Here is a 16,678-nt window from a genome sequence, read left to right on the forward strand (position 1 = left end):
TTGAGATGCATCAGTAGATGCATGCCAGGATTTTATTTGCTTTGCTGGCTGTGGCATCGCATTGGTGGCTCATATTCATTTTGCGGTCAATCATGAGCCTGGCCCCAAGTCTCGGATGTACATAGTGCTAGTGAGTGAAGCACTGCCAAGACTGATGGGGGGTTTTCCTCCCGAGGTGGAGCACCTTGCATTTCTCTTTGTTGAAGGTCATCAGGTTTGTATCTGTACACCTTGTGAGCCTATCCAGGTCGGCCTGAATCCCCAGCCTATCCTCAAGTGTGTCTGGGCCTCCTCACAGTTTGGTGTCATCTGAGAACTTAACCAGTTCATTTCTGACACCCAAATCCAGGTCATTAATGAATATATTAAAGAGTACTGGTCTGAGTATTGATCCCTGAGGAATGCCACTGGTCACCATACACCATGCTGACTCAGCATCAACAGTCACTTAAGGAAGTAGATGAAGAGTTAAAAACGTATTTAGGGGTTTAACATATGTAGTTGCTTTTGATATGTAGTTGTTTTGGTTATGAAGTCTTGGTAAAACAAGGATGCTCAATATATGAAGCTTTGTAAGTATAGGGTGCTAAGTGTTTTTTAATAAAATTTGTGTAAAAAAAATAAATAGTCCCAATCAGTATAGTTGCCACATATGGGCCATGTACTTTATAATTGTGCTCAATGTTGGGTGTATTTAATCAACTTCATAGTTGGTTTTCATTACTGAGCACATGCTGCTTTTAGCAACAGTTCAGAGATAGGCAATGTATTTATGTGATCTCCTTGTATGCAAATGTAAGATAAGAGGCTTTTCCCCCCATGTTGATTGAGGGGAAAAACCCTTCTCTTATATTTAAGTAAATATGGCAGTTCAAAATTGTAATTTCATAAGTATTTTCTTAATGAAGCAATTGTACCTTTTTTATGGAGTTGAAGTTTTCACATTCGGAACTTCTACAAGGATCTGCAAATGCCAGTGTTAAAGGAAAAACTGCAGATTAAGACAAAGAGAAAAAGCATTCTGCTTAGTATTTTAATATTCATAGTTTAAGTTAATATGGTTTTTAAATAAATAGAAAATTTTGTTTCTTCCTGAACATTTTCCAAAGCTGACTGTAGTAATAATGCAGACCATGCATGAGAAGGCGTACCATCAGCATATATGAAAACAATTATATTTGTAAAAAAAATAGTTCTGTCCTACTTTATGTGTTTGGAAGCATATAAATTATGTAAATAATACATTTTACATTATAAATTCTGTACTTAGTTTAAAAATGTAATGGATCTAAGAACAACATAGGTATAGATGAAAAAGTGTAATACAGGCAGATATATTAAGTTCTTAGTTTCCATTTAAAAATAATTGAGGGTGAAAAGAAATCAATCCTCAAGAGAAACCATTGCAGTTTTCATCTTAATAGAGTACAGAACTAAGAAAATAATTCCTTGCTCCACAATCTGCAGAATGGAGCTTTACCTAAATGACTAAGCTCAAGTACTAATGATTTGATTTTATTCTGAAGCACCATCTCCTGGCCATTTCCAGACAAGTTTACTAGACTGGACAGCACTGTGTCCTCTGGTATGGCATAATGTGTAAACCAGCTCTTATTTGGGAATTCCTTGTCTAATTTACATTATGTGAATACATTGTGAGAGCAGCCCTGAGTCCCTTCCCTCTATATTTGTTATTATCTGTTCCCCAAATAAGTGTCAGTAATATAAACAGCTCAGGTCTATACGCAGATACACAATCATTTAGCACAGGGGTGCAAACTCATGTGACCCTGCAGGGCAAATCCAGACCACAGAGCCTCCCATGGGCCAGATGACTCTCAAGCAGCAGCAGCAGAGTTAATCTCTGTGGCTGCCAGAACTGCTGTTTCGAGCATGGCTCCAGAAACCAGGGAGTTAATGCCACTGTCTTTTGTCCGTTCCCCGCCCCCCATAGCCAATCTTAATTGCAGTGGGCAACTAACTAAAAACCAGGATTTGGGCAGCAGGAAAGGGGAGACGGGAAGCAAGCAGCATTAACTGTGGAGTTATGCTGGAACAACAGCTGTGGATGTTAACACCTGCACTGCAGGGGCTCTTACAGCCGCAGTGATGAGCTCTGTGAGCTGGATTCGGCTTGTGGAGCTGAGTGGTCCAACCTGCAAGAAGCCCTGCAGGAGAATGATCCATCTCCATGGGGCTGGAACCAGTGAACAGGTTGAATATTTGACCCCCCTGATTTAATATATTTGAAATAGCAGACAGTCTTTGGTCACTGTGTGCTTTGTTAAATATAAACTTGCTCTCATTGAGCATTTATACACATGGAAGTGCAGCAGCACAGAGTGCTTTGAAAAGCGCTCAGCACTCTGTCGCTTGCAGTTGCATAAGTGACAAAATGCATGTCAGCTCTGGCCAGGTGTCTACATGTGCAGTCATTTGGGAGCAGATTTGCTGCTTATAGCGCTAGCCTGTTCTAGACCTCCTTCAACCCTGCTCGGGCCACCCTCCACTCTCCCCATCTCGCGGTATTCAGGGGAGCTGGAGGCTCCAGACACAGCTGCCTAGAGCTAGGACCACTCTTTAAAAGGCAGTCCCGTGCAGTGCTCCTACATTTCTGGCCCAGAGCAGTGTGCAGCATAGCCAGTGTGCTGGCATAGCCTTCTGCAACTCTGTTGCCAGAGCCTGTGCCCACTGTGCGATGGCTGCTCCCCAGGCCCCAGGACCAATGACTCACGACCCGGGCTCCTGCTTGCCACACTGCTCACCTCACTTCACAGTTGCAGCGAACACTGCCAGGCCCTGGACAGTCTCAGCCCTGTCTGCTCTGCCTTGCTGCATGGCCATGTGGCCAGGCTGACAGCTACATTTGAGGCCCCCTACCCCATTCTGACATCAACCACCCTCTGTCCTGTCACCCGGACCCCAACAACACACACATGGATGCAGCCACCAGTGCCTGAGCAGATGCCTACAGCATAGGGGCATGGCACATGACAGGCAGGCAGGTGGTGAGGCTGGCCCAGGGGCAGTCCTGGGGTCTGTGTAGGCTGCAAGTGGCACAGGATCCCATGTCAGCAGAGTTTTAAAGGCCAGGCTGGGGCAGGCAAAGAGCCATCCCAGCCCCAGGACTGGAGAAGCTCCCAGCCACATGGCTCTGGGGCTAGGTCAAGGGTAGCCCCATGGTGGTGAAGCTGACTGAAAGAAAATTTGCTCCAGGTCGGTGTTTACACATGCCCTACTGCACAATAACTATGATGCGGTTAATTTGTCACCTGCATTTGCAAGTAGCAAATTAATTGTGCAGTCGACTAACTTACTGCTCAGCAAGCACCTCTATGTGTAGATGGCGATGCTTTACCACACAGTAAATTAGTCTACTGTATGGCAATGCCTCTTGTGTAGATGTGCCCAGCATGTCTAACATTACACAATTCTTAAATACATTAAACGTCATTTCAAACATATCCAATTATTTTTTTCAGTAAAAACAATGGACAAAATATTATACACACATGCATACACAATGAACCAACTTAAGTGTTTATAAATATTTTATACAAACACACACACACACACACACACAGATCCTAGATTCAATATATATTCAGTTTGTGATGCTTGGTAATAATGAAAAGCACTAATATTTCAATTGCAATTAATATTAAAATACTACCGGTGAGTATTCAAATAAGAAAATGCAATATTGTTTTATATTGTTATTACAGGAACTATATTTCTGGAGTGAAATCTTTTCCATAAGAATGTAATTTCAACCTGTAGCACGTGCAAAGAACTCCCCACCCCCTTTCCTGTGGTTCAGCGTTGATTTACTTAGTTCTCTTTTGGGCTAATGCTATCAGAAATATCAAAAAACTTGAGTGAAAAACAGTCTGGATCTTAAGTGGGGTTGTCTGAATCTTTTTAAACTGTTATTTAATATAGTTGCGTGAATTGTACTGATTTGCATATCCATTCTTTTTTTTTATACCAAGTAATTTGTTAGAAAGAATGAACAAAATTCAGGATAGATCTTTATTATGCTCTTAGCACATGGAGTAAAAATTGAGTAAACAGAAATAAATTTCTTTTTTAAATAATAAAAACTTATAAGTTAAAACAAATTGTCTAAACCTCTGTAGGGTGAAATATTTCTGAAGAATTAATTACCTGTTAAAATATACAATAAATTTCAAACCAAAGACCAGAGTTACAGGATTAATAGCTTGATCACATTCTTTCATATTCCTTTGAAGTCACAGGAGTATTGCCGTTGATTATAGGGGGAATAGACCCAAAGGAAATAAAAAAGATGTGACTATCTTGCAACCCAGATAGTTTGCACATACCTAAGGCTACACTGGAAAAAACTGGCTTACTTGGGTTAGAACAGCAGAGAAGCAAGATATTAATGTTTGCCAGTGTCACATTCAGCAAAATTCAAACCAAGAAATACCCAGTTAGGGAATATTATAGTGATATAATCTCAACTCGGCTTCCCAGAAGCTGGAAGTACCAATGACAACTAATTGCACACTCTCCACCTGCATGTGTTGACTAGTGGAGAGATTATTTGGATCAGCATGGGCATGGCTGTGATTGTGATGAGGCAGTTTAGGGCTAAAAGCCAGAGACATAGCAAACTCCTTCAAGGCCTGGGGCAGGGAGTATGCTGAGCACTGCAGGGGGGGAGGAGGGAAGGGAAGAAAAGGGGGGGCAAAGTCTTACCAGCTGCTGCTCTCCAGACTGAAGGCTGCTGCTACAGTGTTGGCTCAGGCAGCAGTAGCTCCTAGCTCCGTAAGAGCTGTCCCTTGGGCCCTGCTCATTCCCCTCGGGGTAGGGATGCATCTGCTGTGGCAAAGACTCCCTTGGGGGTAAGGGGAAGCACCATTCTGTTTGCCCCCTGCCCCCAGACATACATCTGGGTATGGGCTCCAGTTGTGGGCAAGTGCAAGCTATTGCAAAAAGTCCCATGGTTGGTAACACCCACCTTATAGTCAATAGTGTTCCTCTTGCCCTGTCCTGGCTACACTACTGCTAAAAACAAACATTGGAGTTCTCCAGGAACAAGACCCTTATTAAGACTTTGCCTTGGGATAACAGCATAACAAATTGTAACAAACTGTAACATGATGGGTAATCATGGAAAGCTTATGGACTATAGAGAATATTGATGTCCCTCTCCCCTTCCAGGTCTCAGTATCCTCCATAACATATAGATCATTGCCACCAATTCCAGCTCACCCTCCTTTCCTGTCCCAACAGCACTTAAAAGCTAGAGCTCCGCTTCCTTGGTTGCGTAACTCAAACTGAACAGCAAACCAGGATCTGTGGCCAGTAGCATAACCAGGGGAGGGCAAGTGGGGTATCAGCCCCAGACACTGATTTAGAGGTGCCAGAATGGTAGTCCCTGACATAAACATAGTGAAGAAAGGAGGTTCATATGTTTCCTCTATCTTGGCACACACATGGCAAAAGAAAATATCAATCTGACATATTCTGCTGATTCTAATATTCTCCTACTCACCCTGCCACCTGCACTCAGTCATCTTCTTGTTTTCCATCCCTTGCCTCCCACTTCTCTAGCCTGAGCCCCTAACATATTTCCTCTTCTCTACTGCCTATACCTATGATTTTTCTCCCATGTCATAGTCCCAAACCCCTCACTCTTCTACCACAGCAAGCACTCTCATGTATAATTTATTTTTCTTTCTCAATGCTGTGCGAGTCCCTTTTGAATTTGCCACTGTACTCAAATTACAGTTCCATAAAATAAAATAAAATAAATTAAAATAAAAACTTTTAAAATAAAAAATCTGAGAGAGGTAGATTATATCAAAATATCTATATTTTCTTTTGGTTTCTGTCAAGGATCAGCACAATAGTTGGGTATACATATATATGGTTACTGTTTTCCCCTTTTCCCACCCGCCTTATGTAAAAACTGGCCAGCTAGTCTGTATGGCTGCAGATGGAAGTGACAGTTTTCAACCAATCTGGCCCCTGAAACCACCCTACAGCCATGACCAAATAGTAGTGCACAGCTGCAGAATGCTTTAAAGGGTCCCAATCCCATGAAAATCAGGTTCAGATGAAGAAGCTCCAAAATAGAGCAGCTTCAGTAACTTCTGTCTGTGCCACTGCTCAGCCATCATGCTGCTTTCAAAATGGGAAGGGGGAAAAGGGAATGGAAGAGTTTGGCTGGTGTTTTTTCAGCCAGTGCTGGAGGGTGGGGCAGGTGTATTGGAGCCTCCCACCAGTGTTGGAGGGTGGGAGGGTTCTAATTCACACACCACACCCTCCAATGCCGGCTGGGAAATCCCTCAGAAGGAGCTCCCTCCACTCCCTTTTCCCCTTCCTGTTCTAAAAACCTTGCCAAGGCTGGGAAGGAGGAGGGGAATTAATTACTAGGGGAAACCAGCTGCAGGCAAGAAGCCAGCAGCTGGGTTCCCCAATCCCCCAGACTCAACAGCGTACTTCGGTTGGGTCTGGTGGATTGCTGTAACTCATGATGCTTCTTGTGAAATGCGATGAGTTACAAGCGGGAGCTGCACTTCTGTCTGCGCCCTATGTGTAGCATAATGTGTTTGGGTTGTGAGTACTAAGCTTGAGCCAATCAGGAGAACTTTTGAATTCTGTTTTCAATTTTGCTTCTCTGAAGGGGAAATGTGGCTAGAGTAATTGTCAAATGATTGAGAGACCCTTTGATGTCCAGTCAGAGTCACAATTGAATTTCTGAAGGAGAACTTTAAAGATCAACTTTTCTTAAGGTTGATAGGTTTTACAAAAAACAGGAATAAGTTCACAACCTTAACTATAGCTGAGCTCTGCTTTAATACCCAATTAAACTTCCTTTCATTGCTCCTTTAATCTCACTTAGCAAACCTAGGTTAGTCAACCTGAGTTAAAAACGTTCTTTTATGCAATGCAGACATACCCAAAGTACATGGGTCTATAGTTTTTAATTTGAGTACATAGATACAAATCAGTTTATTTTATCATATATCACACATTTTTTACTTGCAGGAATAAAAAAAAAGAAAACCAATACTGCCTAATGTGAGTCACTTGAAAGTAATGGACTATTCAATTGATAAACAAATATTTATCTTACCTACAAACTGAAATATAAGTTTGTGTGTTAGCATTGCCACTGTATCTGTGGCTGCATGGCACTGTGTATTCCACTGCTGAATTTCACATTGCAGATTACGCATTAGTTTCTCCAAATGTTCTAAGAGTTGCTTTTCAAATGGAACTACTGCACTGGTTTCACAGGTTTCTGTTTTAAATTCAGATGACAGATGTATACTTTTCCCTGGCTTGTGATATACTGTAAAAAAGAAAAAAAAAGTAAACTCTTTCCTATCTACTATTTACTTCCATCTAATTAACTATGCAAATTTAGGTAAGTTTTAGTGTAGAGTTTCTTGTAGCATAACAGACGTAATGGATGTAATCATTTAAAACCAAACCATAACAGGAACAGCTTCAGCTACCTCACATATCTCACACAGGTGCCAGTGATACCAAACCAGCAAACAGGGGAGTTGAAGTGAGACTCCTGCTTAGGAGATGAGCAGGAAGCCATGGTTGCCTGAGGTGCAGGTACATAATGCTAGGGAGTGGGAAGGCCTGCCTGTTTTGGGCTTGGTGATGTAGCTTCAGTTTGAGAGCCATTTTGCAGGGCTGCTTACAGGAGTGAGCAGAGAGGAGGCTTGAACATGAGGATGTTATCAATTTGATGCACAAGACAAACTCAGGCATCATGGAAGAGGAACAGCCAGTGAGGTCACTGAAAGACCTGAAGACAGGTTCTCTGGGAGGTGGAAGCTAGCAGCCTGTCACCTCTGGCAACATACAGCACCTTTTTTCCAGGCCTACAGCTCTCCAGCTGGAGAGCAGGTATGAAGCCCTGGCATCAGATGTAAAAGTCTACCACTGTGGCAGGAGAGGTCAAGCCATGCACCCCCTGATGCCAAGAGAAAGCAACAGGTGGTGGTGATGAACAACTCCCTCCTGTAGGGCATGGAGGCATCTGTTTGTCAGTCTGACCTTTTGGTTTGGGAAGTCTGCTGTCTATTAGCAAAGGTTGCCAGGACTCATCTGGGTCTCTGACTACTACCCCATGCTACTCATCTAAGTGGACACTAATGATATTGCCAGGGCCAACTTTGAGTGGATTAAGAGTGACTACATAGCTTTGGGTTCAAAGATGAAGAGAATGAAGGACCAGGTATTGTTTTCATAGATCCTTCCAGTCAAAGATAAAATCCCAGCTAGGAAGAGACACATCTTGGAGATCAGTGTTTGGCTGTGTAGATGGTGTTCTCATCATGGCTTTGGTTGTTTCAACCATGGGGCGGTGTTCCAAGAAGAATGACTGCTGGGAAGAGACAGGGTCCATCTGATGAAGACAGGGAAGACTGTCTTTACATACAGCCTTTTCAACCTAGTGAGGAGAGCTTTAAACCAAGTTCATCAGGGGATGGAGACAAAAGACCACAAGTAAATGAAGAGGCAGGAGACCTGGATAAAAACTTAGTAAGAGGAAACAACAGCAGAAGTCCTAGCAATGTTCTCAGGGAGAAGATAGGAAAATCAGTTAGATACCTGAAATGTTTATATACTAATGCAAGAAGCACAGAGAATAAACATGAAAAATTGGTGGTCCTAGTACAACTGAGGAATTACAATGTAATTAGGATTGTAGAGACATGGTGGGATGGCTGCTATGGACCACTGGAATATGGTCATGCATGGTGTGACAGGCTTGGCCAACCTGCTGTAGTCCAAGGTCCCCTAGTGGCTGAACCAGCCCGCTCACAACACCTAGTCCCTATCCTGCCTCCAATTTCTCTCCTGTCATGACTGATCTTTTAAAGAGTTTTCTTATCGAGGGAGGCTGTTGGCAGGGCTCAGATACGCTCTTTGCAGGTGTCTGCACTTGATGTGCTATCCTGCAAGCTTCTCAGCCCTTGGCTCCATGGGGTGGGTCTCCCCTTTCCTGGCAATCCCCCAATTAAGCCTTAAAGAAAATAATTATGACTTCCAGCCACTCCCATAGACATACCCATACCTCTCAGATTTTATCAGCTCTTGCTTTCAGTTCTGTGTATTGAGGCTGGACACTGCCTCAATATACAAGTCTTGCCTATTCCAGCCTCTAAATGCCCATCAGCTTAGACCTACTGCATCCAGGCTTGGTTTATAAGCTCCAGGTCACTCATATTCTGGGTCCCTGACCCTGATTTCACCCCTTGGGCCAGGACCCCTGGCCCTCTTGGTCTGTGGCCCTGCCCTGGTGGGATACTAAGCCCCACCAGCATGTGTGGACTCTGCACATGCACCTACAGCCATACTCAGTCCACTGGAATAACTTCAACATAAAAGTAAGATTTTGCTTTTAATGAAAAACGTCTTCCCTCTGTTAAAAAGTGCTACTGCTTTAACAACAGTCTTCTTACTCTGAGTAAATGATCTTCACAGGAGGGGGTAAGCCATCCTGGCATGTGGCTCTTCGCCAACTCTCCACATCTAAGCTATAGGGTGTTCTGGTGCCTGTAACACAGGAGCTGCCATGTCTCTGTCCTTTTCTGGAGGGCACCTTCTTTCCCCACTGGCAAGGCTTCCCACTCTCTCCTTCCCCCTCGCCCCCCAATGGTTCATTCCAGATTCCAGTAGTGCTTATGTGTCCACGAGCCCTTCCCACACCCCATGCCGCTTCTGCTCTTTGCTAATTGCTTGTCTCCTCTTATACCTGGTCAGGAATTCATGCTCTTTTAATTAAAGGGATGCCTCTGTTCCTGCTGCTCTGTTCTCTTAAACAGGTAAGATCTTGGTTCCCTAACATGAGCCCTTTCCTACATGACTGACTGCCCCAAACCCTGTTTCTATCTTGCTATTTCCCACTCAACTGAGTAACAGGGTTAGGGGCCCCTGTTACAGATGGGTATAACTTTGTCAGGAAAGACAGGCAGGTGAACAAAGGAGGAAGTGTTGCTCTATATGTAAAAGAAGATGTATATGTGTTCTTGAGGTACAGTACAACATGGAAGATAGGCCTGTTGAAACCTTCTGAGTCAAAGTCAGAGGAAAGAGCAGCAGGGATAATGTAATGGTGGGCATATACTATGGGTTGCCAAACTAGGAGAAAGAAATGAATGAGGCCATCTTTAAACAAGTGACTGAAGTTTCCAGATTGCAGGACCTGGTTCTCATGGGGAATTTTAATGATCAGGATAGCTGCTGAGAGAGAAACACAGCAGTGCATAAGCAGTCCAACAAATTCTTGGGGTGTGTCAAGGATAACTTTTTGATACCGATGGTAGAGAGGCCAAGTAGGGGAAGCTCTTCTTGACATATTGCTTGTGAACAAGCAGGTATTTGTTGAGAATATGAGGAAGGAAGGTAACTTAGGTGACTGGCCGCACCTACACAAGATGCTGACTGAACAGTTGTTACTGCGCAGTGATTTAGTACTTGCATACACAAGTACTAAATGACTGTGCAGTAACTGGAATTACTGCGCAGTAGCATTCCCCAATTGTACAGCAGTGTCACATTACACTTCATGCCAAGCAATGCAACTGTGCAGTAGTAATAAGCTACTGCACATTCAGCATCTCGTGTAGACATGGCGAGTGACCACAAAACACTAAGAGTTCAAAATCATAAAGGGAAGAAGGAAAGAAAACAGCAGAATAAAGACATGGGACTTCAGAAAAGCAGACTTAGCAAACTCAGGGAACTGTTGGGTAGGATCCCCTGAAAGGCAAATCTGAAGAGAAAAGGATTCCGGGAGAACTGGCTATACTTTAAGGAGGCCCCTTAAGGGCTTAAGAGCAAGCTATTCTGATTTGATGAAGAACAGGAAGTGCAATAGAAGAGCAGCCTATTTAGAAGCAATCTCTTCCATGAGTTGAAACTTGAAAAGGAATCATATAAAAAGTAGAAGCTTGGTCATAGTACTATGGAAGAGAGTCTCTTGGGTGCACAGGTAGAACACTAGGGAGGTAAAGGCACAGATTTGGGATGCAACTGGATAGGGACATAAAAGGCAATAAGGGATTCTACATTTATACTGAAAGTAAGAGGAAGACCAAAGAAACCATAAGTCCCTTACAGAGTGCAGAAGGTAATCTAATTATGGATGATAGAGAAGGATGAAGTATTCAATGCCTTTTATAGTTCAATCTTCATAAATAGTAAGCTATCAGATGATGAAAACATGGTTGGCAGCAAGGATAGGGAAGGAATTAAACTGCCTAGAGTAGTAGAAGAACAGGTTAGAAATTAATCAGAGAAGCTAAATGCTTCCAGGTCAGCAGGCCAGGATGTGATGCACCCTGGAGTACTGAAGGAATTGGCTGAGATAAATTTCAGAGCCATTACATATCCTCTTTGAGAACTCATGGATATCAGGTGAAGTCTTGGATGGCTGGGAAAGGGCAAATATAGTGCCTGTCTTTCAGAAAGCAAAGAAGGAGGATCTAGGAAATTATAGACCAGTCAGCCTGACCTCAATATCTGGAAAGATCATGAGTTATATTCTCAAGGAATCTACTGCAAAACACCAAGAGGAGGACAGTGGTGATCAAGGATTCTGCCTAGCCAACCAGATTTCCTTCTATAAGGTGCCAGGCTCTGTGGATGGGGGAGAGCAATGGATGTGATATACTTTAGCAAGACCTGTGATACTGTCTCCCATGACATTCTCATTAACAAACTAGGGAAATATAAATTAGAGGAAAGTACAGTAAGGTGGATGCATAATGCATTGGATCATTTTTCTGACTGAGTCCTCAATGGCTCAGTGTCTAGTTGGGAGGAGGTATCAAGTGTGGTTCCCCAGGGTGTCTGGCCTGGGTCCAGTATTGTTTAATATCTCCAGTAATGATGTGGGTAATAAAACTGAGTGGTGCTTAGCAAATTTGTGGATAACACTGATGGCCAGAAAATAATATTTAGAGGCTGCTTATAAGAATTGGCTTGAAGGTAAAGTAGATTACATTAGAACAATGGTCTATGGGAATGGCAAGGGTTAATTGGTTTTAAAAAGCCTGTTTGTGACAAAGTTTCATGTTCTCAGGTTTCAAGGCCCACTGTGTCTGAAGCCAGCAGACAAACAGGCTGGGAAATTGAAAAATGTTGCAGGCACTCTGGAGGGTAGGACTAGGTTCCAGAATTATCTGGGGAGACTGGAAAAATGGCCCACAATCAACCAGATTAAATTCAACAAGGACAAATGCTAAGTCCTGCACTGTTCTCTAAAAATCTATAACAAAAGATAGGATTGCTGTGTTGGTGCCAGGTCACAGTGCCAAGCTGCAAAACCCCTGGGATTTCCAGGTTCAGTGGACAGATCCAAAATAAGACACCAGTAAATGACCAAACTGAGATATATGCATGTGATGTGATGTGTTTGTTAGAACAAAGGAATATGTTGATAGAATAGAATGTGGTCAGTATAACGATCACAGGAAAACCAATTAATGGTACCCAGAAATGAAAAGTCATCACAGGAAAAGGAATACAAAAGGAGGAATTTCAGAGCAGAAAAAGGTCCCTGAGGGGGAAACCAAAGGCCTCCACACACAAAGGGCACGTGGCCAGCCCGTCTCACCCACTCTATTGGGGTTGGGGGTGGGCCTCAGCTCTCAATCTCCAAGACTGCTGATATTCAAGAAAGAATCACAGGGTAAAGCTCGTATACCATCCACATGTACCTTCCCTCTGTGAACCCTGAAACTGGTAGATATAGAATTGGGGGGGAGGGGGGTATTATGTTTGCCTTGCCTGCATTACTTTTATCTGCTATCACTGTGTGTGGCAGGACACCTTTGGTGCCTGCCACTTTAAGGGGTAGAATAAACAACAGAGCAGCCTGCAGGTGGCTGCACACCCAATCAGGAGTCACGTGGTCAGCAGGAGGCCACCTGACTGGGAAGTTGGACCAGTTGCTATATATAAGAGCAGGCTTTGAGCAGTAGGGCCAGCAGTTTACTGCAAGCAGCTGGAGCAGAACATCACCTGGCTGGAGCTGCTGCTCACCTAGCATCTTGGAGATATGGGGATGGCAGGAGGTTCCTGGTCCTGAGGAATAACCTAAAACTACACCCTGCTAGGGTAGGATGGTGCGGGGCTGCCTGTGGTGGGGTGTTGCCCAGGAAATGACACACCAGTTGCCTCCCTAGTGAAATGCAAGTATGGGGCACCTTACAGCCTCAGCCCCCACAACCTGGTAGGTAACCTGGCAAGGAAGTTGGCAGAACCAAAGGTATCCAGAGTGGGGTAAGGAGCTCAGAATAAATGAGGGTCAAGGAGCCCAGAGTCTGGAAGGGGCATGGAGCCTAGTGAGTGGCAAGGAGCCCAGTGGCTAGGATCCCGAGTGTATGTGAGGGGCAAGTATGAGTGAAGGGCATGGGGCCCAATAAGTTAGGCTGAAGTTAGGGGCCAGGATGGTAATCTGGATGCCATCTGCGAGGCATGGGACATAGTGTAGGGAAAGTCGGAGCTGTGTATAATGCCCTTGGCATCTGGGCATAAAATGGGCAGCCTCCTGCATTATTACATCTTCTTTTATACATTAAGTCATGGCAGGAAAGACATGGCAGACTGCCTTAGGCAGGTGGGCAGGCCAGCTTTGTGCTCGTCCTTGGGACTTCCCCCTGTCACACTGTGTATCAATAACGTTTATCAAATGGAAGTCTGAGGGTTTGGGTCTGCCTGCAATAAGGCATCTGGGTCATTAATCCAGTGCCAACTGGCAACTCCATCAGAATCAGACCCAGTACCAACAGTTGGTGACTCCACTGGGACCAGGACCCTGTGACACTGGGACTAGGTCCAGTGCCAACTGACACCAAGCTGAGTAGAATTGCAGGCACTCTGGAGGGTAGGACTAGGCTCCAGAATTACCTGGGGAGACTGGAAAAATGGTCCGCAATCAACCCGATTAAATTCAACAAGGACAAATGCTAAGTCCTGCACTTGAATTGGAATAATTGTATGCACAAATAGGGAAATAACTGGCTAGGCTGCAGTACTGCAGAGAAGGACCTTGGTGTACTATAAGATGAATGTAAGCCAACAGTGTGCTCTTGTTGCAAAGAAAGGCTAACTGTGTACTGCACTGTATTTATGGGAGTGTCTCTTGCAAATCAAGTAAAGTGATTTTTTGACTATTCAGCACTTGGAGTACTGTGTCCAGTTGCAGGCCTCATTCTTCCAGAAGGATGTGGACAGATTGGAAAGAATCTAATGGAGAACAACAAAAATGGGTTAGCAATCCAGGATACGCAACTTGTAAGGAAAGGCTGAAAGAGCTAGGGTTATTTAGTCTCAAGAAGAGAAGATGACTATTATTAAATCCCCCCTCAGTCAGTAAAATACTTGAAGGGTGATTATGGGAATGGGTTGGCCTTTTTCTGTGGCCATAAGGGACAGGACTAGAAGCAGTGGCTTCAAGCTGTAGCAGAGGAAATTTAGGTTGGAGGTTAGGAGGAACTTTGTAATTATGAGGGTGGTCAAGCATTGGAATGGGCTACCTAGAGAAGTTGTGGAATCTCCATCTCTGGAAGTCTTCAAGAGCAGATTAAGCTGACACTTGACTGGGATGGTTAAGTCTGGGATAATCCTGCTTTGAGCAGGGGACTGGACAAGATGACCTTGTGAGATCCCTTCTCACCCTATTTTCCTATGATATTTGTAGCCACTGTTCATCTTTAAAGATGTTATTAATGTCCCTTTCCCAACTCAATAGGGACCATTTCTGGTCTAATGATAATAAACAGTATTTATTAATCCTACAGATCCACTTTTTCCATCCTGTGTTCTCCAAGGATACATCAATAAACTTTGTTAGTTAATAAAGTGTAGTATAATACATAAGTAGCAACAACATTATACTATAGTTCCTGATAATTTCGCTAGCTCCTCTCTTATTTTGTTTGCAATAAATACAAACAAACAAATAAATAAAACCGTAATCTCCAGCACAGAAAGCTTTTGTTCATTCAACACTTTTGCTTTGCCATCCTGCAAACTTACTCCCCAGACAATGTTTTGCCTAGTTCAAGCTTGTCCACTAACTTCATTTCTTTGTGTGTCAGACCAAGAAGTGCATTGTAAGGTTCTGTGTCACATACTGTATTTTAAATAACATCAGAGGAATTTTTCACTTGGTCCTTTGGGCACACAAAGCCTGTTCAGCAGCTAGATGCCAGATCTAGCATGAACTCATTGATATACTGCAAAAGATTCAAGCTGATTATCTCAGTAGCAATATTTAAGTTGACAGTGTAGCTAATTATCTTTCACCAGAGCTAGTGCTCAGCATTTAGCAGCTCCTATTGACTAAGTGGAAACAGCTAAGTGTGCAGCACTTCTGAAAAATCAAAACATTTGTTTGGTAATAATAATACCTCAAACAAACACCCACAGGAATGTTTGGAAAGGTTTAGTCTGATATGTTAATGGGCACTGAATTCTCTGTAGTTTTGAAGTAGAACTGCAATATAAAAGTGCAAATACAGTAGTGTGCATGGTTGTGATCCTTTCATAAATCCACTAGATGGTGCTGTAGTATAATTTTAATTATTATTTGACCTGGTTTGAATTTTGAAGGAATAGGATCATTTTCATTGTAGTAAAAAACTACTTTTCCTTTTCAACCAGGTGATCCATATCTTCTTTTATTTTATTGCCAGATACAGTTATCATGGAGACTTTTCCAGCCTTAAATCAAGTGTCTCTCTATGGGGTATTTGTTGCACTGTATAGCAGAAGCATAACTAGGGTGGGATAAGAAGGGCACCATCTCCAGATTTTGACTTAAAGGGATCATTGGTCTGCCCTTCTTCCCCTCAGGAGTCTTTTCATGATATGCAGAGCACTATTATAGCACAGCCATAGGGAGCCAGGTAGGTGTAGATGGGCAGAGGCAATACCATGCTCAGCACTGTATCTAGCAATGGGAGAGGGGTGAAATGACATCCTTTTCTCCTCTCTCAGAGTTTTGCCATGGGATGATCAGCCTGCCCCCAGGGGTGGGGGCATGAACAGGGAACTGCACTCAGCGGTACCAACCCAGTCCATGCTGTTAAAGCAGCAGCAGTAGCAACTGCCCTTCAAATGAGGAGGTCCCGGGCAAGTAAGACTTCTCTCCCTGCTCTCCAGTAGTTGATATTATTCCTCATGCCCCCTCCCCCACCCCAGGTGCTTAAAAAGTTTGCGATGCCTCTCCTGTGTAGACATACTCTACAACTGACTTTGTTTCCTTCCTGATCGTCCAAGTCAGTGGAAGCCAACCCTTTTGGCAGGCATGGCACAAATTAGCCCCACACCTTCCAAGTACCACATTGATCCTTTTCCCCATACTTAATCTACTGCTCTGCTTTCTGTTTCCTTCCCTGTGCTCCCTGCCTCATCTGATGCTTTGCGTTCTGCTCCCTGCTGTATCTGCACAATGCTGCCTGTCCCTTCCCCAATCTGCCACATGCCATACACAGAGGCTATCCATGCCATTTGTGCCACAGGTTGGCCATTACTGATCTGATTTTTACTTTACAGGCTCTGGAATGGGCTCCCAAGTGAGGTGGTGCTCTCTCCTACCTTGGGGGTCTTCAGGAGGAGGCTGGACAGATATTTGGCTGGGGTGATATGACCCCAGCACCCGTTC

The 16,678-nt window shown here is 43.7% G+C and overlaps 1 protein-coding gene across 1 annotated transcript in view; it reads right to left on the reverse strand.

The window, feature by feature from the left end:
* Window positions 1–16,678, reverse strand: part of LOC149864327 (uncharacterized) — a 93,671-nt gene that overhangs the window by 32,089 nt on the left and 44,904 nt on the right. The window contains exons 6-7 of the mRNA XM_090049431.1: window positions 7,112–7,330; window positions 918–991 (exon numbers count right to left, since the gene is read on the reverse strand). The gene's annotated coding sequence lies outside the window, so the exon portion shown is untranslated. The remainder of the gene's footprint in view (window positions 1–917; window positions 992–7,111; window positions 7,331–16,678) is intronic.

The sequence above is a fragment of the Crocodylus siamensis genome, chromosome 5 (assembly GCF_052110815.1).
Source record: "Crocodylus siamensis isolate JL-2025a chromosome 5, ASM5211081v1, whole genome shotgun sequence".
NCBI lineage: Eukaryota > Metazoa > Chordata > Crocodylia > Crocodylidae > Crocodylus > Crocodylus siamensis.